Source organism: Salmo trutta, chromosome 36 (assembly GCF_901001165.1).
Source record: "Salmo trutta chromosome 36, fSalTru1.1, whole genome shotgun sequence".
Taxonomy (NCBI): domain Eukaryota; kingdom Metazoa; phylum Chordata; class Actinopteri; order Salmoniformes; family Salmonidae; genus Salmo; species Salmo trutta.
In genome coordinates, this window is record NC_042992.1 from 15,532,823 (window position 1) to 15,555,578 (window position 22,756).

The following is a 22,756-nucleotide window of genomic DNA, read 5'->3' on the forward strand; positions in this document are numbered from 1 at the left end:
TGATTCACTGAAGTTACTCTGAAGTTGTGGTAAGTGGTATGTGGCTATTTAAGAACAAGGGCACTACGGGTACTAGCCCTTCTCATGACTCCAGTGCTGTAATGGCCTTGGGCTCTCCAGAGCTAGGGCACTACTATCTGAAAGCTTTCATTAAATCAAATCAAATCACATCAAATGTCATCTGGCCAGAAAAAAAATTTATGTCGCTCTGGATAAGAGCGTCTGCTAAATGACTAAAATGTCAAAAATGTATCTGTCACATGCGCTGAATACAACAGGTGTAGACATTACAGTGAAATGCTTACTTACAAGCCCTTAACCAACAATGCAGTTTTAAGAAAATAGAGTTAATATAATATTTCCTAAATAAACTAAAGATAAAATATATATTTTTTAAAGTAACACAATAAAATAACAATGTATACATTGTACCAAGTCAATGTGCGGGGGTGCAGGTTAGTCGAGGTAATTTGAACATGTAGGTAGGGGTAAAGTGACTATGTATAGATAATAAACAGTGATTAGCAGCAGTGTAAAAACAAAGGTTGGGGGGTGGGGTGTCAATGCAAATAGTCCGGGTGACCATTTGATTAATTGTTCAGCAGTCTTATGGCTTGGGGGTAGAAGCTGTTAAGGAAACATTTGGACCAAGACTTGGTGCTCTGTTACCGCTTGCCGTGCGGTAGCAGAGAGTACAGTCTATGACTTGGCGACTGGAATCTTTGACAATTTTTGGGGCCTTCCTCTGACACTGCCTAGTATATAGGTCCTGGATGGCAGGAAGCTTGTTCCCAGTGATGTAATGGGCTGTACGCAATACCCTTTGTAGCCCCTTAAGGTTGGATGCCGAGCAGTCGCCATACCAGGTGGTGATGCAACCGGTCAGAATGCTCTCGATGGTGCAGCTGTGTAGAACTTTTTGAGGATCTGGAGACCCATAACAAATCTTTCCAGTCTCCTGAGGGGGAAAAGGCTTTGTCGTGCCCTCTTCACGACTTTCTTGTTGTGCTTGGACCATGATAGTTTGTTGGTGATGTGGACACCAAGGAACTTTAAACTCTCAACCCGCTCCACTGCAGTCCGTTGATGTGAATGGGGGGGTGTTCGACCCTCCTTTTCCTGTGGTCCACGATCATCTCCTTTGTCTTGCTCACATTGAGGGAGATGTTGTTGTCCTGTCACCACACTGCCAGGTCTCTGACCTCCTCCCTATAGGCTGTCTCATCGTTGTTGGTGATCAAGCCTATCTGTCACGTCCTGACCAGTAGAGGGAGTATTTGTTATTGTAGTTTGGTCAGGACGTGGCAGAGGGTATTTGTTTTATGTGGGTCGGGGGGTTATGTGTATGTAGAGGGGTGTTGTATTTATGTGTTCCGGGGTTTTGGTGTATGTTCTGGGTTTTTGTGTTCTAGGTTTCTAGTTTGTATATTTCTTTGTGGTCTGTGTGGCTCTCGATCAGGAACAGCTGTTCATCGTTGTTCCTGATTGGGAGTCATATTTAAAGTGCTTGTTTTCACCTGTTTAGTTGTGGGTAGTTGTATTTTGCACTGCTGCGTATAGCCTGTAAAACTGTCGGCTGTCGTTCTTTGTTTTCTTGTTTTTTCGTGTTCACTAATTAAATAAATATAATGATGAACACGCAACCCGCTGCGCTTTGGTCTCTACATTACGACACCCGTGACACTACCACTGTTGTGTTGTCAGCAAACTTAATGATGGTGTTGGAGTCATGCTTGGCCACGCAGTTGTGGGTGAACAGACAGTACTGGAGGGGACTAAGCACACACCCCTGAGGGGCCCCCATGTTGAGGATCAGCGTGGCAGATGTGTTGTTGCCTACCCTTACCACCTGGGGGCGGCCTGTCAGTAAGTGCAGGATCCAATTGCAGAGGGAGGTGTTTAGTCCCAGGGTGCTTAGCTTAGTGATGCGCTTTGTGGGCACTATGGTGTTGAATGAACAGCCTTCTCACATAGGTGTTCCTTTTGTCCAGGTGGGAAAGGGCAGTGAGTACTACGTGGTCTGCTTAAAACATGTAGGTATTACAGACTCGGTCAGGGAGAGGTTGAAAATGTCAGTGAAGACACGTGACAGTTGGTCCGCGCATGCTTTGAGTACACGTCCTGGTAATCCGTCTGGCCCCGCGGCCTTGTGAATGTTGACCTTTTTAAAGGTTTTGCTCACATTGGCTACGGAGAGCATTATCACACAGTCATCCGGAACAGCTGGTGCTCTCATGCATGTTTCAGTGTTGCTTGCCTCGAAGCGAGCATGAAAGGCATTTAGCCCATCTGGCAGGCTCGTGTTGCTGGGCAGCTCGCGGCTGTGTTTCCCTTTGTAGTCCGTAATAGTTTGCAAGCCCTGCTACATCCGATGAGCTTCAGACCAAGTGTAGTAGGACTCAATTTAGTCCTGTATTGATGCTTTGCCTGTTTGATGGTTCGTCTGAGGGCATAGCAGGATGTCTTATAAGCGTCCGGATTATTGTCCCACGTTCCAGATGTGGCTGGAAAAGAGTGGTGGTGGACAACGTTGGAGGGCGTCTTCACTGAGTTGTGGGCACATGTAGGAGCTCATCCTCATATAATGAATCTACACCAGCTGATAGTAGTTATTTTACATTATGTAGGCCTACTACTAGTTAGATAGATAGGAGGTGGAGGTTGCAAACATAGAGGTAGATAATGTCTACAGTATTTAACTCTATGGTTGCAAGGCATTACAAGTCATTACTTGGCACTGATTCTCCTCATAGGTAGTACCAATAAAAAAAGGTAGTACCTAAAAGTCATGTTATTGCATGAGTTGCATCCCGATTCTCCACCGTTCTTCCCAAAGTGTCCACTTGCACCCTTCTTGCATGGATTTAGCAATGCCAGGGTTTTTTTCTGGATCAAAATGGGGCTTAGGTGATGGGAGTGGCTGGGGCTTGGCCAACGCTACAGTCCCAGACCTAACATTTCTTAGGCCCTGCATACACAAAGTTGGAAAAAGAAAAAACATATATGAAAAGATTGTTTGGCCGCTCGTTCTCCCCAGTGAATTAAATGTCTATCTTCTCAGCATTGTGTTTCCCTGCTGTTTGAGACTTAGAGATGACAAGACCATCATGCATTTCAGTATAATAATATGGCATAAATATGCAGCTTCACGCCCCCATTACCCCCCTCTCTGTGTGTGTGTGTGTGTGTGTGTGTGTGTGTGTGTGTGCGTGTGTGCATGTGTGTGTGTGTAGAATACAGACAGATAAATGCTAAAGCTGTAATGACATTGACGTCAGTCAAACACCTGGAAGTGCACTAATGAGGTGGGTATAGAAACTAAAAAAGAACAGAAAAAAACAAAATGTTCATCCAAGTGTCTTGAACTGGGGCTTCTGATTTAGCGAATGATGAGGAGGAGGACGAGCGGAGGAGGAAGAATAAAAAGGTGGTGACAGTGATGATGATGTTGATAATGATTTCCAGGACAATGACAGTTCTGGTGATGATAGGGAAGATGGTGTTGGTTTCTGCTGCCCCTCCTTTTGGCCATTATCTTAAGAGGTTTCTATGCTGCTTCTGCCTTGTGCCTGGTTTTCAGTGGACCTGGTTTTCAGTGGACCTGGTTTTCAGTGGACCTGGTTTTCAGTGGAACCCGACTCTACCTACACCTTACACATAAGACACTTTTTTGTAAAAGGAAAAAAACCCATTTCAATTTTAATTTATGAAATCACAAACTCCTCACCTCACAAAAGAAAAGAGAATTATACAATAAAAAAAATATGAGTTAGTTAATGTTCAACATTTTCTTAATGAATCAATATCCATTGAGGAGAAAGATGATAATGACAGCAATAATATGGGAATATTAATTTGAATTGGGTTGCATGTATATTACCTAACCCGGGACGGTCACCCAGCACCATCGCATATTGTAACCTGAGCGTTGAATGTCCTTTTTAAGAGTCCATCACTTGTGCCAAGAGCGCCAGTCAGAAGAAAGCACACGCTGAGATGCTCGCGCCTCGCCACTGTGAGTCTTTAACACAGTGCTGAAACCCACCAGGCAGTCACAATCCTAGGAGGAACTCCGCGAAACGGGAGGCAGTTAGATGCACTTGGATTACCGGTTGGTGAAGTGTCACAGAGTTTACCGCGAACAGACTGGCGCGTTATCACCGCAAAAACGTAATCCACGCGTCAGTCATAAAAAGTAGCTTTCATAGCTGCAATGAAATCAACAATGGCAATTGTCGCACTTGATTGATTTTATTGTTATTTGATTTTCGAGTGGATATTCCTTTTCCGGTTGAAAAAATATTGTAAATGTCCATTTGGTTAAGTTAAATAGAATCACGGACGATGGAAGTCAGTCTCAGAATAAGCTTTCTGTCTACATAGCCTGGCACCACCGGGCTCTTCTGAAATACATCCCTATTGGACCCCTTACAGAACTGTAATCTTTCAACCCATTTTTAACAAGGTAAGAGCTTTAAATTGTGTTGTTGCATTTATTTTATTTCATTCCTATTTGGATTCATTTACTTCTTTTAACGTGACTGTCACAATCTTAAAATTAGGTAAAAAAATAACTCGCATAGCCTGCCAATCAATAGTCATTGATCATTGTTACATTTTGCAATTTTACATAAATAATTTGCGCCTTCATATTCCGCTGTACAGCTTGTGCTGAACAGATGCCAGTGAACCTTGCTTTCCACCTACTCTGTTCATAATACTGGCTGATATGGAAGGAATGAGACCAAGGGAATACAATGTTAAAAACACCAAAGAGGCACAATGGTAAATGTTTTATGAATTTATCTGTGACCATAAAAGGGCATATGTGTAGGTTGGATTCTGATTGATGAGCTCCTCTACACTCATCAGTTATTAGTCAATGGGATGGCATATTTCGTTGACCATATCAAGCAATCGGTCTCACACAATTTACCATGGTTTATAGGAATGTGACATTTATTTAATATCATAACAAATCAAATCACAAAATGAAAAGCTGTATTGACTTTTAAAATGTTTCACACCTTAAAAGCCCACACCCATTCCTCCCAAATCGACTAATGCTGCTGACACATATTCTAGATTTCTGTTTCAGCATGTGAAATATGCTGATTGAAGACATTCTCGCAAAGATTATGTAAAAAACATAGCTTAGCCTACAATTTTCCCTTCCCATACCATACTGTATAGCCACTTTCCCTCTCAGTCATTTGGGCAGATGTATATGTATGATCTGATCAGTGGTCTAGCAGAGCCATTTACAGGAGCATATCATTGTACATGTGAATCAAAGTAGCCAGTTGAGCATTAAACATTGTGCCTAAAGCAGCACTTTTGCCGCTCATGAGGAGTGTGTAAAGGAGATGAGATTGCGCCTGGGGAGACTGTGGCTGTTGTCAATGTACCGAAAGTCTAACATAGTCAACCACCAGGCTAAAATAGAATCAGTGTGGTATTATCCAAGCACCACAACGTGTCCACTTAGACGGTTTGATAGTGAGAAGAGAACTGCCATGACACAACCTGGAACCATTTCCCTTATACATTGTTTTAGCATATTGATGAAGAAGATCATTAGCAATCAGTGATGTCATTCCGTAGGTTACTTATATCAAATCCATTCTTGTAGAGAATCAGTCAGGCTACGTCCCAAATGGCACCCTATTCCCTACAAAGCGCACTAACATTGACCAGAGAAGGAGAAGAAAGTACACAGGCGGCTATTGTGGCTAAATCCGGATGTGATGCCTTGTTGAATAGATTAGTTCTGTTAATGTAATCATGTTTAAGGAAATGTATTACCCTCTGTCTGTCGGTCTGTCTGAACGGGCATTGATTTGAGATGGGATGATGGGCTGAAGGGGCGATGTGCACATATATGATGGGATACTGTCAGAAACACACACGAACACACAATTGGAGCTCAGTTGCATACGTCTGGTTGCTCGATCTGTGAGATTGGGGAGTGATACATCAGCTGTCTGATCAGTGATGAGTGGAGCGGCAAATATGCCAGACTAACAGGAAAGTAGAGAGCCAGGAGGGAGATCAAATTAAAATGACAGTTAAACCTCAGTGCTCTCATGCCCTGAAAAGGCACACACACACACAGAGAGCGTGAGATTGAGAGAGGGATACACGTACATTCTCACGCACACACACACACACACACACACACACACACACACACACACACACACACACACACACACACACACACACACACACACACACACACACACACACACACACACACACACACACACACACACACACACCCTACCCTTCCACCACCCCACCCACTTCCCTCCTCCACACACAGACAAGGACACAGGACACAAAGACATACACTACCATTCAAAAGTTTGGGGTCACTTAGAAATGTCCTTGTTTCTGGAAGAAAAACACATTTTTTGTCCATTAAAATAACATCAAATTGATCAGAAATACAGTGTAGACATTGTTAATGTTGTAAATGACTATTGTAGCTGGAAATGGCAGATTTTTTTATGGAGTATCATGAAATGTATGCATTCACTACTGTAAGTCGCTCTGGATAAGAGTGTCTGCTAAATGACTAAAATGTAAATGTAAATGAATATCTACATAGGCTCATTATCAGCAACCATCACTCCTGTGTTCCAATGGCACGTTGTGTTAGATAATCCAAGTTTATCATTTTAAAAGTCTAATTGATCAATAGAAAACCCCTTCAGCAATTATGTTAGAACAGCTGAAAACTGTTGTGCTTATTAAAGAAGCAATAAAACTGGTCTTCTTTAGACTAGTTGAGTGCCTGGAGCATCAGCATTTGTGGGTTCGATTACAGGCTCAAAATGTCCAGAAACAAATAACTTTCTTCTGAAACTCGTCAGTCTATTCTTGTTCTGAGAAATGAAAGCTATTCCATGCGAGAAATTGCCAAGAAACTGAAGATCTCGTACAACGCCTTGCACTACTCCCTTCACAGAACAGCGCAAACTGGCTCTAACAAGAATAGAAAGAGTAGTGGGAGGCCCGGTGCACAACTGAGCAAGAGGACACATGTTGTCCTTTTGCGTAGTGTAGGTCGTGTCTAAGACGAAGTTTGTGCGACCTTATCTTGTAGTCGTTTTCTATTTGTCTTCCTCTTTTATTGACCTTGTAAAATTTCACAGCATCAAATTGTACTACGGGCTAAGTCAAGACGTTAGCCAGCCAGAATGACGTGTGGATGTTTTTCCATTATAAAATACACATTAGTGCATGAAGCCAGTGTGAGAGAATACTTTCGGATACTTGTTCTCGCGGATGTGTGGATGCAGCTGCTCCCACAAACATTGATTAAGTCCCCGTAATGTAGTAAAGACATTTACAGAGCTAGCGATGATATGATGTGGTTATTACATTACATGTGTAAGTGTTTCAAATGTGTGCTGGGATTTTCAAATTAGTGCATATCACTCATGTTCCTGGAGCAACACGATCGGCTGTCTGCAACCTACCCATGAAATGACACCGTAGTGAAATGTTTTCTTAACATTTCCTTATTCATTAATCTGCTCCAACACAAAGAGGAGCTGTTCTCTCTGGGTCTATTTTTGGATAGTCCCGGTGCGCCAGTTCTCCACACCCTAAGCGGTGAACAATTTCCAGTGATTGCCCACGCTGTGTCTACCTAACGTTCGCTCCAGGGAGAAGTTTCCCCTAGGTACAAATCTAGGATCAGCTTCCCCTTATTCATTCCTAACATTAACCATTAGTGGGGGAAATGCAAAACGGATCCAAGATCAGCATTTAGCATTTAATTTCCCCATACTCTCCAGTACTACAGTGTCTATAATATACTGAATACTAGTGATGGGGGAAAAATCGCTACAGTTACATATCGAGATATTATTTTTGATAATATAGCATATCGTATTGTTTTGACAATATCGCAAAAAGGGTAGTTGGCTGTACCTGCACCAAAACTTTTCCTTCATAGCTTGTTCTCCATCTTCTTTTTAAATAAGGAGCCAATTAGTTTTCAGCACTTTTATTTCCATGACTGATCAAAACTCGTTTTCTCATGGCTCTCTCTTGTCCCTCTGCAGCAGACATATGGTGAGCAATATGTTTTCAAACATCGAATCGGAATAAAATCACAGTATCGAATCACAATACATATAAACTCAGCAAAAAAAGAAACGTCTCTTTTTCAGGACCCTGTCTTTCAAAGATAATTTGTAAAAATCCAAATAACTTCACAGATCTTCAATGTAAAGGGTTTAAATACTGTTTCCCATGCTTGTTCAATGAACCATAAACAATTAATGAACATGCACCTGTGGAACGGTCGTTAAGACACTAACAGCTTACAGACGGTAGGCAATTAAGGTCCCAGTTATGAAAACTTAGGACACTAAAGAGACCTTTCTACTGACTCTGAAAAACACCAAAAGAAAGATGTCCAGTGTCCCTGCTCATCTGCGTGAATGTGCCTTAGGCATGCTGCAAAGAGGCATGAGGACTGCAGATGTGTCCAGGGCAATAAATTGCAAGGTCCGTACTGTGAGATGCCTAAGACAGCACTACAGGGAGACAGGACGGACAGCTGATCGTCCTCGCAGTGGCAGACCATGTGTAACAACACCTGCACAGGATCGGTACATCCAAACATCACACTTGCGGGACACGTACAGGATGGCGGCAACAACTGCCCGAATTACACCAGGAATACACCATCCCTACATCAGTGCTCAGACTGTCCGCAATAGGCTGAGAGAGGCTGGACTGAGGGCTTGTAGGGCTGTTGTTAGACAGGTCCTCACCAGACATCACCTGCAACAGCGTCGCATATGGCCACAAACCCACCGTCGCTGGACCAGACAGGACTGGCAAAAAGTGCTCTTCACTGACGAGTCGGGGTTTTGTCTCACCAGGGTAATGGTCGGATTCGCGTTTATCGTCGAAGGAATGAGCGTTACACCGAGGCCTGTACTGTGGAGCGGGATCGATTTGGAGGTGGAGGGTCCGTCATGGTCTGGGGCGGTGTGTCACAGCATCATCGGACTGCGCTTGTTCTCATTGCAGGCAATCACAACACTGTGCGTTACAGGGAAGACATCCTCCTCCCTCATGTGGTACCCTTCCTGCAGACTCATCCTGACATGACCCTCCAGCATGACAATCCTACCAGCCATACTGCTCATTCTGTGCGTGATTTCCTTCAAGACAGGAATGTCAGTGTTCTGCCATGGCCAGCGTAGAGCCCGGATCTCAATCCCATTGAGCACGTCTGGGACCTGTTGGATTGGAGGTTAAGGACTAGGGCTACTCCCCCCAGAAATGTCCGGGAACTTGCAGGTGCCTTGGTGGAAGACTGGGGTAATATCTCACAGCAAGAACTGGCAAATCTGCTGCAGTCCACTCCAGTACTTAATGTAGCTGGTGGCCACACCAGATACTGACTGTTACTTCTTATTTTGACCCCTCCTTTGTTCAGGGACACATTATTCCATTTCTGTTAGTCACATGTCTGTGGAACTTGTTCAGTTTATGTCTCAGCTGTTGAATCTTGTTATGTTCATACAAATATTTACACATATTAAGTTTGCTGAAAATAAACGCAGTTGACAGTGAGAGGACGTTTCTTTTTTTGCTGAGTTTAGAATAGTGAGAATTGCAATACATATCGTATCGGTACCCAAGTATTGTGATAATACCAGCCCTACTGAACACCTCGTGTGCATCAGTAGGTGGAGCTGATGTACACGACAGTTGTGTGAATAGCAGAGTGCTGCGATCATCCTTGATCCTATGCAGAGCTTATCAGAGTAGAGACATAGGCGATGATTCAGATGGAATGTACTCCAAATGAGGGAGTTCTATGCATGGCTGTGATTTTACTTCGAGGCATTTTTCTATTTGTGAAAGGTGTAAAGTTCATTCAAATAAAAAAAATTCTGAAATGTGTTTATCATAAAAACATGATGACAGACTCAGAACCCAGCCTAGCTGTTCCCTTCATAGGGACAAATACTTTTTATTTAACTAAGCAAGTCAGTTCAGACCAAATTCTTACTTGTAATGACAGCCTACCCTGGGACAATTGTGCACTGCCCTATGGGACTCCCAATCACAGCAGGATGTGATTCAGCATGGATTCGAACCAGGGACTGTAATGATGCCTCTTGCACTGAGATGCAGTGCCTTAGACCACTGCACCACTCGGAAGCCCAAATTCACTCCTACACAGAGGCAATTTGCTTGTACAGCTGCAGCAACCATGCTTTCATACTGCAGAATTGATACAAAGCACCTAATGTATCCAATCTAAAATGCTTATTTTCAGTGAGCAGAAGGGTAGTTAAAGGTCGTTTTTGTTGAGTATGCTCGTTTGGGTCTTTGTGGAAACACAATTGTTTGTGAATTTCTTTAGAGCTTTCATCGCCTTCATTGACTCTCTCTCTCTCTCTCTCTCTCTCTCTCTCTCTCTCTCTCTCTCTCTCTCTCTCTCTATAATTCATTTCTCTCAGCGATTCATTAACAATTGTGAGACATTTATAATTCTGACTGATTATGCTTCCCCTTTCCAAGTCTCTCTGTCCGGATAATCCCTCAATGGGCATTGATTTTCCTACTCCTAATTGATTGTTTTTTGCCTGGCCACCTATACGTAACTGCCATCTTGGCACATTTTGGAACACCAGGAACAATCATCCCCAGATGGGTTTTTTATATTCTATTGATTATGAGCCCAAGGGCCTGTCCTGGTGACTTCAAAGGAAGTTTGCATTCCAAACGACACCCAATTCCCTATATAGTGCACTACTTTTGACTAGGACTGATAGGGCTCTGGTCAAAAGTAGTGCACTATGTAGGGAATAGGGTGCATTTGAGACGCAGACGAATGGATCAATATTCTTTGTTAAACCTTCTTAATCTCCTGTCTGTGCGGGGGCTATTTCTTCTGGATAGGTTTTTGAGAACGAAACAAAAGTGGATACTGAAGACAAGCTAGAGTTTTTAGAAACATTTTGTCAAATGTACAAAAATATTATTAAAACGGTTTGTATACTTCACCAATTGTAATCTAATTTAGGCTACTGCTATGTGAACACTGTTTACACAGTGGAATTGTCTCTGCCAAAATCAATATGCTACCAATTTCCATTGGTAGCAATGGAAATTATGCACCAATGTTGTGGTATAAAATCTCTATATACTCTCCATACTTGATAAATGTATTGGTTTTAGAATTGGTTAAAAACAATTGATTAAAAGCTATTGTTTTCTACATTGCAGCTCTAACATGCATCAACTCAGCCTAAGAAAACAACCAACAATAAAAGGGTCTGTTGAGTATTATTAACCATAGTCAGTGGCGAATAGGCCCTTGGCTACCGTTAAACAAGCTTGTCAGAGCAATATAGCGGCCCGGCTTGTCCCAGAACCAGAGCATGCTTCTCTGTTAACTATTTAACGAGAGACCGGGAGCTTGTCATGAAATAACTAGCGTCCTCTCTGTACACTGACACTGTTCTCTCTCTCTCTCTCTCTCTCTCTCTCTCTCTCTCTCTCTCTCTCCTCTCTCTCTCTCTCTCTCTCCTCTCTCTCTCTCTCTCTCCTCTCTCTCTCTCGCTCTCTCTCTCTCTCTCTCTCTCTCTCTTTATTTCTCTTTTGCCATCTCACACCCTCAATGTTTGTCTTTTATTTTACACACCAAACTCCTGCGATGCTATTTCTGAGGCTCTCTTCCCAGCTCTGGTGCTTGTTTTAGTTCTGTGTGTCTGTGATCGCCGGACCGTGCTCCTAGCTCTGTTCTCCTCTGCTTATCCACACCCCACTACATCCAAATGCAGCCCAGTTAGTCCAACACCCAAAAGACTATACTGGAAAGCTCAGTGCAGAAGGGAATCATAATGCTTCTCGGCTAATCTCCAGCCACAAATGTTTATTTAATCGCTTTTCCCATTTCTGCCAGACACAAGTATAAGGCTACTTCCTCAATGATTACATATGGGACTTTTTCATTCAGGACAAAGGGTGAATTTTGTTTTTATTTATACATGAATATGAATCTTGCCTACTCTGCATATCAGCAAGTTGTTTGATCTTTTGATGAATATTTTTCTAATTTATTCAGCATTTGACAAAATGTTGGTACGTTTAATTCACATTACAAATTGTTCTCTTTGAAACCCCAGTAATGCTATCTCATTTGGTACCAAACTGTATTAATGAAAACTGTATTGAAAATTAAAAGTTCTCCAGAGACTTTTTCAAAATGTCTGCCATGTTCAGAGAGATAGAACCTTTGATTACAATGAGGTCGTTTTCTCATGATGTTGATATATAATGATATCCGCTGCCTCTGCCTGTCTTTGCCATTCACTGTCAGGTTGAGAGGATGAGTGATAGAGGAGAAAAGGAGAAACCGTTAGAAAAGCACATCACTGTGTCTCCGAGATGGAAAGGGAGGGAGGGTAAGAACGGATTCTTTGGAAAGGTCTTCTCTCCTGGTAATAATTGAAAGCACACACTAAAAGAATGTGAACAAGTTTTTCTTGAAAAAGGAGGATATCAAAGCTCATGAGTTATGATCCACAGATGCATTATCATATATAGAAGGCTTATACTGAATCAACATACATGTCTGCATACAGGGTTCTGGGTTCAATCTACGGGATTATTTTCTTGATTTATCTTCTATGAATTCTTCTAAAGATCTTGACATGTTTTATGTTCATTTTAATTGGTTGTACTAAACACTACTTCAATCGAAGAGGGTGAAGTAATTGGAGAGAATTGAGAATACGCTGTTTTGAATTTGACATAATAGATGGAATGGTCATAGTTATTTGTATTTTTTTATCTGTTGTAATATGCTGTACTTTATCAAAGTGAGTGAAATCATATGAAAGAATTAGGAATAAACTGTTTTTGATTTGCCAATATAGAATGAATGACCATTGTTATTTTTCATGGATTTTTGTTAACAAATTGTTTTATCCATTATAAATCATACTAGATAACTCAAAAGTAATACAATGCACACTAACTATGAAACTCCAGGTAGGAACTCCTACCAAATGTCTGCAAAAATATATTATAGCAGTTTATGAAATGTTATTATCAGCCTATCAAACTCTCAAAAATACACCAACGTGTCTGTGATCATTAAAGACGTACAAAACTCGGCTCAAGTCTAGAATGACATCATTTCACTTGTGGCATGCTCACCCTAGTGCCAAGTCACAGATTCAGGACCAGGGAAGTGGTTTCATGTGGTTATCAACATTTTCCTGGCCCATCCGACATATATTTTAGTGCCAATGGAAGAATGTGAGGGGAAAAGTTGATTTATGATGTCTTAAAAAGATAATCGCTACTTTTGCCACACTTGCAGCGTTGTTTTATTGCAAGAAATACAATGTGATAAAGAAAAATGCACTGGCCTGCTGGTGAACACCAAACAGCTTCTGGCTGAGATGGATTTATTGCCTTCTCTTCTGATCAATGTCACACAACCAATGGCCATTTGTCATCATTAGTTTTCTAGAATCAAATGTCCCCTGAGTCTTCCCAACACTGCTAAAGAGCTCTGATTTATTTGCATCAACAGTATCATCAGAAACACAAATGCTTTAAGACTGAATTGTTTCTACTTCTCCACAGAAAAGGAAAGATCTTAGTTGAATCTGTGCAGTGTATCTCTACCTAGACAGACCTGGGAAGTTAGCTTAAAAGATCCACTGCAGATTGCTTTACTGCCCGTAAAAAGAAATAGGCCAGACCCCATCTAGTGATTAGTTACTAGTTGTGTAATTTAGACCGTACTTACTTAGCTGTCCAGAGGGAGGGGGAGAAACAGAGAGAGAAAAAGGGAAACAGAGGGAGAGATGGACAGAGAGAGAGAGCGAGAGAGAAACAGAGAAAGAGTGTAAAGTGAATGGCACGTGTTCTCCTCACTGACAGACCAACATGTTTAAAGAAAATACCTACGCCAGGCGCAGATAAGAGAAGAGCTCCTGATGAGATAAGCATATCTGGACCCACTGACCCTTTACATACTGTAGATTAACCAAACAGAAAAACACAAAACGCATCCCTTCAATGACCATTTGTAAATACGTCATCTGAGACTAGAAATAGGTTAAGGCAGAATAGCGAGAGTAGACAGAAGTCAAGTTACGTAGTTATCTTCTCAGTAGAGCTAGGAATGCAGTATTTCTATAAAGATACATTTCAATGATCAAAGTGCCATTAATTACCTTTCATGTACAGTCCCAGTGCTCATGACTTAATTACAATTTAATTACAATTTGCTAGGTATTAATTATTATAGTTATTTAATTTTAAAAGGCACTGTAAAAGTGTTATGCATGTTATGCACATATGTTGGATTTTAGATGTGTCATCTGTCAGTCACCAGAGCCAGATGAGATCACAACAGGAACCGCCTCACTAAAAGGGTTATTTTGTCTGTCTGTCTGTCTGTCTGTCTGTCTGTCTGTCTGTCTGTCTGTCTGTCTGTCTGTCTGTCTGTCTGTCTGTCTGTCTGTCTGTCCTTCTCACGTGAAAGTAATTTCTTTAAGGGTTGTTTTGGACACAGGGAACGCAACTGTATGGATGTGTCTGGCTTCACTGAGAATCTCTCTCTTTCCCTCTCTTTCTCCCTCTCCCTCGCTCTCCCTCTCTCTTTCCCTCTCTTTCTCCCTCTCTCTCTCCCTCTCCCTCGCTCTCCCTCTCTCTTTCCCTCTCTTTCTCCCTCTCTCTCTCCCTCTCCCTCGCTCTCCCTCTCTCTTTTCCCTCTCTTTCTCCCTCTCTCTCTCCCTCTCCCTCGTTCTCCCTCTCTCTTTCCCTCTCTTTCTCCCTCTCTCTCTCCCTCTCCCTCGCTCTCCCTCTCTCTTTCCCTCTCTTTCTCCCTCTCTCTCTCCCTCTCCCTCGCTCTCCCTCTCTCTTTCCCTCTCTTTCTCCCTCTCTCTCTCCCTCTCCCTCGCTCTCCCTCTCTCTTCCCTTCTCCCTCTCTCCCTCTCCCTCGCTCTCTCTCTCTCTCTCTCTTTCTCCCGCTCTCTCTCCCTCTCCCTCGCTCTCCCTCTCTCTTTCCCTCTCTTTCTCCCGCTCTCTCTCCCTCTCCCTCGCTCTCACCCTCTCTCTTTCCCTCTCTTTCTCCCTCTCTCTCTCCCTCTCCCTCGCTCTCCCCTCTCTCTTTCCCTCTCTTTCTCCCTCTCTCTCTCCCTCTCCCTCGCTCTCCCTCTCTCTTTCCCTCTCTCTCTCCCTCTCTCTCTCCCTCTCCCTCGCTCTCCCTCTCTCTTTCCCTCTCTTTCTCCCTCTCTCTCTCCCTCTCCCTCGCTCTCCCTCTCTCTTTCCCTCTTTCTCCCTCTCTCTCCCTCTCCCTCGCTCTCTCTCTTTCCCTCTCTTTCTCCCTCTCTCTCTCCCTCTCCCTCGTTCTCCCTCTCTCTTTCCCTCTCTTTCTCCCTCTCTCTCTCCCCTCCTCCCTCGCTCTCCCTCTCTTCTTTCCCTCTCCTCTTCTCCCTCTCTCTCTCCCTCTCCCTCGCTCTCCCTCTCTCTTTCCCTCTCTTTCTCCCTCTCTCTCCCTCTCCCTCGCTCTCCCTCTCTCTTTCCCTCTTTCTCCCTCTCTCTCTCCCTCTCCCTCGCTCTCCCTCTCTCTTTCCCTCTCTTTCTCCCTCTCTCTCCCTCTCCCTCGCTCTCCCTCTCTCTTTCCCTCTTTCTCCCTCTCTCTCCCTCTCCCTCGCTCTCTCTCTTTCCCTCTCTTTCTCCCTCTCTCTCTCCCTCTCCCTCGCTCTCCCTCTCTCGCTCTCAATTTCAATTTCAATTTCAATTTAAGGGCTTTATTGGCATAGGAAACATTTTAACGTTGCCAAAGTGAAGAAGATAATAAATAAAAGTGAAATAAACAATAAAAATGAACAGTAATCATTACACTCACAAAAGTTCCAAAAGAATAAAGACATTTCAAATGTCATATTAAGTGCAAATAGTTAAAGTACAAAAGGGAAAATAAATATACATAAATATGGGTTGTATTTGCAATAGTGTTTGTTCTTCACTGGTTGCCCTTTTCTTGTGGCAACAGGTTTTCTAATTCTTTGTGTGTCTGTGTAATCTGAAGGAAAAATGTGTCTCTAATATGGTCATACATTTCGCAGGAGGTTAGGAAGTGCAGCCAGGTTGAGGCCTGGTGATGCAGACTGTTCTAGTGCCCTCTCCAATTCGATGACATATATGTTGAGGAGGGTGGGGCTTAAGCTCCCCTTCTCATGTGGAAGCTACTTCTTTAAATGGAAAGTAATTCCTTTGATTGAACATTCCACCGTAACAAAAACCTTTCTCATTGTGACATGAAAGGATCCTGGATTAAAGGTATGTGGTACAAACGCAAGTTTACCAATTCTCTATTACCTCCTAGCGGTCTGTCTAAGACTATAGAGGTAAATGTCCTCTTTCTTTCTGATGTTCTCTTCTGGGACACAACGTCCCCATTCAGACATCTGATGCTGCGTGGCATGTTGTGTGGATCAAAAGCCGCTCTCACATGATGCTTTTCTGTGAATGAGAACATGGCTCGGAAAGGCATAGCAATAATCCAGTTAATAATAGATTTTTCACTCCAGTGTTGTCGTCACATGTAGTTCCTCTTACGTCACCAGTAGGGGTCGATATGGCAGAATGCACTAGAGTGAATAGGGGACGCTAGAGCCATAGAAATAGAACAGGCCATTAGAACGAGATCAATTATTATATTTTGATGGAATTAGATCCATTATTCATGCACGATTGAACTGGGGAAGAATGTGCTGCTGGCGCTGTTCGTTAATGATTTGGGAAATCTTTCAACGTGGCCACGTTCCAGGACTGGGAATGCGGTGGCAGCTCCGCTCTGATCTCGTGTGACTGACGAATCTGCTATAGAAACCAGGTCCTTTCTATTCCCCGCTAAAGAAATGTGGTGTTGACTGTTGACACAACATGTGATTGAACATGTGGCAAATAGGTTCAATGTTTTGTTTTATGGGTGTGATTAATTATGAGGATTAGTTGGCCAGGGAGAAAGGGTCCAGAGCTGGGCTGTCTTCTAGCGTGACTCTTTCCCAACGGGTCCGATGCAGCTGAACTGTCTGTGTTGCCTGACAATGAGCAGAACTACACAACCAGAACACTCTAGTGTCAAGCTACATTCACTTTTTGGAACCATCACTCATTTGGAGTGAGATTTACTGCAATGCTTTTATTAAGCGTTTTATTATTATTATTTTATTTTGTCATAAAATTAAGTGAAATGTAGGTTTATAATCATGGTGAGTTTCAATGGTTTATTTTAGCTGTACATCTTTAAATGACTTAGCAAAATCAAAAAAGGCCAGTGAAGAGAAAAGGTTGATGTCAGAATCACAGCTGAACTGTACGTGTATTAGTAGACTAGCATTCTATACGCCTTTCATGTCTCTGTCATTTGTGAAGGAAACTGGGTGTTAAGAATAGGTTTATCACGCTGATTCAGGGATTCCTTATTTGGCTGTCCCTGAAAATACATAAAAGCTGGAACAACCATATTGTATACCCTGTATAAACCCTAGCATACACAATGGGATGGTTTAGCCACCGGTAATGTGTATATGAGAGTGTGGAGAAGACACACACACACACACACACACACACACACACACACACACACACACACACAGTGAGATTGAGAGAGAGAGAAAGAGAGAGAGATAGAAAGAGAGAGAGTGAGAGAGAAAGAGAAAGAGAGAGAAATAGAGAGAGAGAGAGAGAGTGAGAGAAAGAGAGAGAGAGAAGGTGAGACAGACAGACAGACAGACAGACAGACAGACAGACAGACAGACAGACAGACAGACAGACAGACAGACAGACAGACAGACAGACAGACAGACAGACAGACAGACAGACAGACAGACAGACATAGAGAGAGAAAAGGAAATAGAAAACGAAAGGGAAAGAGAAAATGTGAAAAGTAAGAAATTGAGAGAGAGAGAGAGAGAGAGAGAGAGAGAGAGCAACCATGCAGGCAATAAATCCTGTGGTTTGGTGGTAGCTGGCATGCTGACTGACTGACGCTCAGGGAGCCAACAGAATAATGAGATGATACCACTCCGTCCTCTGAATTCTGTTTAACCCAACCGCAGCCTCTCTTTTCTCCTTCCGTACCTAATTTATATCTGTCATCATTTTCTCATGGCTGTGCTTGCCAGGTTTGCAAGCACGCTCACCATTTGCATATGAAATTACTTTTGCAGGTATTTTGTATTCCCCTGTGCTAGTTAAAAATACATGTTGAAGAGATTTCCATGGAATGAACATTGGACGATTCTTGTTTTTTTTTATGGTACACAAGCAATATGTCTGTCTTGTTTTCAGAGAGAAAGACTTGTAAATGCATTATTAGGTAAAGATTTTCCTCGGAAAGTAAGTTGGGGGTGCTTCTTTCCATGGGGGGGGGGGAGAAGCCCAATAACAGTCATTAAGGTTAGTCGGTGTGTAGCCTACCCCTTGGCCATACTGCATGAAGACTGACATCCCCCTCGAGTCTCCATTGACTTGACTGGGCTCTGTCTGCTTCTCTACTCTCACAGAGGTTGCGTCCCAAATGGCACCCTATTCCCTATATATTGCATTACTCTGTCAAGAGTAGTGCACTGTAGAGGGAATAGGGTGCCATTTGGTACGCAAAAAGAGCTATTTCTGGCAGTTTTTTGCCTCCTACCTGCTCTGATTTATCGGACCAATGTTGCTTCCATTCACCAAGCGCTGCACTTCCCACAGCGCTTACACACTCCCTTTGTGCACCTATATTTATCCTTGAGCATGTCTGCGTACTTTCTCTTTGAAGCTTTGAACCTCTCAATTTGAGTCCCAAGATTGAGTGTTAGGATTAAGTAGGATTTCTGACCTATTTGGCTTTCCATCTAGTCCGCAGTTCTATCATCTCTCCTAGATCCTCAGCTTTTGACCCTGAGGCCTAATCTTGGTTTGACTGGATGTGGCCCATCAGTCCTAAAGCTTTAGGACAGCGGCAGCTCAGCCATACCTGTTGTGCTGTTTTGATCACATTCTCATATTTCTGACTGTCTTAGCAGTTCCACTATGAGGCCAACCTTTTTATTATCTAGTAATAACTATGTGAAACAGGCATAATACACTTTGCCTTATAATTCAGTTCTGATTTTAAGAAGATGGCAATATTGTGCACTTGTTGTCTGAGATAGGAAAATGGATACACTCGTACAGTATATGTTATTTTTTGTTGTTGCTGTACAATCATCGGGATGTCATTCCTGTCTGTGTTTTCCCTTTCACGGCCTAAATGGCCTAAAGCTCTAGCAGCAATATTCAATACGTCACTCTGGGTCATAATAGTTATGACTGTCTGCTTTTGGAGAGGAGAAGAACAAATGTCACTCGCTGAGAGATGAGATATACGTTGGTAAAAAAGTCAAAGGAAATCAACAGACAGAGGGAAGGATAAACCAGTATAAACAGAGGAAAGGTTGGCTAAATGAAAGGACTTGTTATTCTCCCCCTATAATAGCCCTCAGCCCTCATTCAAACGTAGATATCTGTATAATAGGCCTGAAATCATGGACTTTTTATCCCCTTGAAAATAACTATTATGCAATGTTAGAGAAGGGCCTGAAATCAAGGGGTCTACCTAGAAACAGAAGAGCGAAACAATACAAAATCAGTCCAGGGATAATCAAAATGGCGGCACTGTCAGAACAGAATTTGCTTGTCGGCAAGAAAAGTGCACTTTTGTTCCTTTAACTAAATTACATTTATTTATTTATTTTCCTTTGTTGACATCAAAGAGCAGACAACTGTGAAAATACAGGGACAATTATAGGATATTTGACAGCTGTCTGCCACCCCAACACAGCTGCATGCCTTCATTGCCTTGCAGTAGAGCAAAAAGAGGATGTCGTGATCGTGCAAGCATTACTACCCACAGAGCTGGAAGCAGGGTGGATTTACAAGAAGAAGTGTATAGGATTTACAGATGATTGACTGTCTGCAACATCTCCTGAATAAAATCCTGAGAGAAAAACAACATCTCCTGAATAAAATCCTGAGAGAAAAAAATCTCCTGAATAATATCCTGAGAGAAAAACAACATCTCCTGAATAAAATCCTGAGAGAAAAACAACATCTCCTGTATAAAATCCTGAGAGAAAAACAACATCTGAATAAAATCCTGAGAGAAAAACAACATCTCCTGAATAAAATCCTGAGAGAAAAACAACATCTGAATAAAATCCTGAGAGAAAAACAACATCTCCTGAATAAAATCCTGAGAGAAAAACTAAGTCCTATTAGTCCTAGACCAGAGTTTAACAGTCTGGTATTGCAAGTATTTGGGGTTCACAAGTGTGGACTGTTATCCTGGTGAGATACTGTACACCAGAACTGGGTTACAAATACCTACATTTGAGCTTGCCTGGCTTAAGAAACAAACAGGAAAGTAAAAAAAAACTGCAAACCCTGCCCATCTGGCACTTCAGGCAGAAGGCAAGCAAACGTTCCAAGTATTTGAATACATCTTTTTTTTATATTTGAAGCCCAGGTCTGCGGCACACATGGTGTTTTCATCCATATTGTAACTCTCCATGTACTTCCGATGTTTTCAACATCACAGAAACATATCAATGTACTGGTGTTATTGTTGTCATGCGGTGTTGCTACCATGCTGTGTTGTCATGTGTTGCTGCCATGCTATGTTGTTGTCTTAGGTCTCTCTTCATGTAGTGTTGTGGTGTCTCTCTTGTCGTGATGTGTGTTTCGTCCTATATTTTAATCCCAACCCCCGTCCCCGCAGGAGGCCTTTTACCTTTTGGTAGGCCGTCATTGTAAATAAGATTTTGTTCTTAACTGACTTGCCTAGTTAAATAAAGGTAAAATAAAATGGAATAAAATAGTTCTGCGTGAACTGTGACTGTACTAACATGTTGGTTCCATGTTAGTTCGAATGCTATTCTTCTCTATCCTATTGTCACAGCTGAGAAAGAAGCTGCAATAGAAACCTTTTCTATTTACAGGTAAACAGTATAATTGTGTGAATCTCTATGCAGCAGCACCACTGTTTAGATAACGAATTCCAGTACAGTACCAGTCAAAAGTTTGGACACACCTACTCATTCAAGGGTTTTCTTTATTTAGTATTTTCAACATTGTACAATAACAGTGAAGACATCAAAACTATGAAATGTGTCTATTGGTCTGATGAGTCTAAATTTGAGATTTGCTTTGCTGGTGACACTGTCTGTGATTTCTTTAGAATTTTATTTTATTAACACGACAAGTCAGTTAAGAACAAATTCTTATTTTGGAACAGTGGGTTAACTGCCTTGTTCAGGGGTAGAACAACAGATTTTTACCTTGTCAGCTCGGGGATTTCATCTTGCAACCTTTCAGTTACTAGTCCAATACTCTAACCACTAGGCTACCTGCCGCCCGAATTCAAGGCACACTTAACCAGCATGGCTACCACAGCATTCTGCAGCGATATGCCATCCTATCTGGTTTGCGCTTAGTGGGACTATCATTTGTTTTTCAAAAGGACAATGACCCAACTGTCACGTCCTGACCATGGTAAGCTGTTATTTTTCTATGGTAGTGTAGGTCAGGGTGTGATAGGGGGTGTTTTTCTATGTTTTGTATTTCTATGTTTATGTTCTAGTTTTGTATATCTATGTTGGTTTTGTTTGGGATGATCTCCAATTAGAGGCAGCTGGTCCTCGTTGTCTCTAATTGGAGATCATACTTAAGTATTTTTTTTTTCCCCACCTGGTGTTGTGGGATCTTGTTTTTGCACAGTTCTGTAAAGCCTGCAGAACGTGACGTTCGTTTTCCGTTGTTTTGCTTAGTGTTCTGAGTTTAATAAATATTTATCATGAGCACTCTGCACCTTGGTCTACTCATTTTGACGATCGTCACACCAACACACCTCCAGGCTGTGTAAGGGCTATTTGACAAAGAAGGAGAGTGATGGAGTGCAGCATAAGATAACCTGGCCGCCACAATCACCTGACCTCAACCCAATTGAGATGGTTTGGGATGAGTTGGACTGCAGAGTGAAGGAAAAGCAGCCAACAAGTGCTCAGCATATGTGGGAACTCCTTCAAGACTGTTGGAAAATAATTCCTGGTGATGCTGGTTGAGAGAATGCCAAGAGTGTGCAAAGCTGTCATCAAGGCAAAGGGTGGCTACTTTGAATAATCTAAATATAAAATATATTTGGTTACTACATGATTCCATATGTGTTATTTCATAGTTTTGATGTCTTCACTAGTATTATACAACATAGAAAATAGTAAAAATAAAGAACGAGTTGGTGTGTCTAAACTTTTGACAAGGCACACCTGCTAATTGAAATGCATTCCATATGACTACCTCATGAAGCTGTTTGAGAGAATGCCAAGAGTGTGCAAAGCTGTCATCAAGGCAAAGGGTGGCTACTTTGAGGAATCTCAAATATAAAATATATTTTGATTTGTGTCCAAACTTTTGACTGGTACTGTAGATAGTGAGGAAAAAATCCCCAGACAGCTGTCAATCTTCCTTTTTATTCCAACACCACCTCCGCGTCCCAGGTGTCCCAATGCCATCAGCACAGAGTACAATCACACACATGTAAATCAGACTGCAGAGTTGTCAACCAGGGCGTTCAGTGCACTGCTTCTGACCTGGGCCCATTATTGCTTCCTCCTAGTGAGTGTGTTAATGAATCATACTTTAAATATGCAGAACGCTG

At 42.2% G+C, this 22,756-nt stretch overlaps 1 protein-coding gene across 2 annotated transcripts in view; it reads left to right on the top strand.

Annotated features, from left to right (window-relative positions):
* The first annotated feature begins 4,005 nt into the window (after window positions 1-4,005).
* Window positions 4,006-22,756, top strand: part of LOC115175528 (calcitonin gene-related peptide type 1 receptor) — a 121,195-nt gene continuing 102,444 nt past the window's right edge. For both annotated transcript variants that reach the window (XM_029734817.1, XM_029734818.1), the window contains exon 1: window positions 4,006-4,465. The gene's annotated coding sequence lies outside the window, so the exon portion shown is untranslated. The remainder of the gene's footprint in view (window positions 4,466-22,756) is intronic.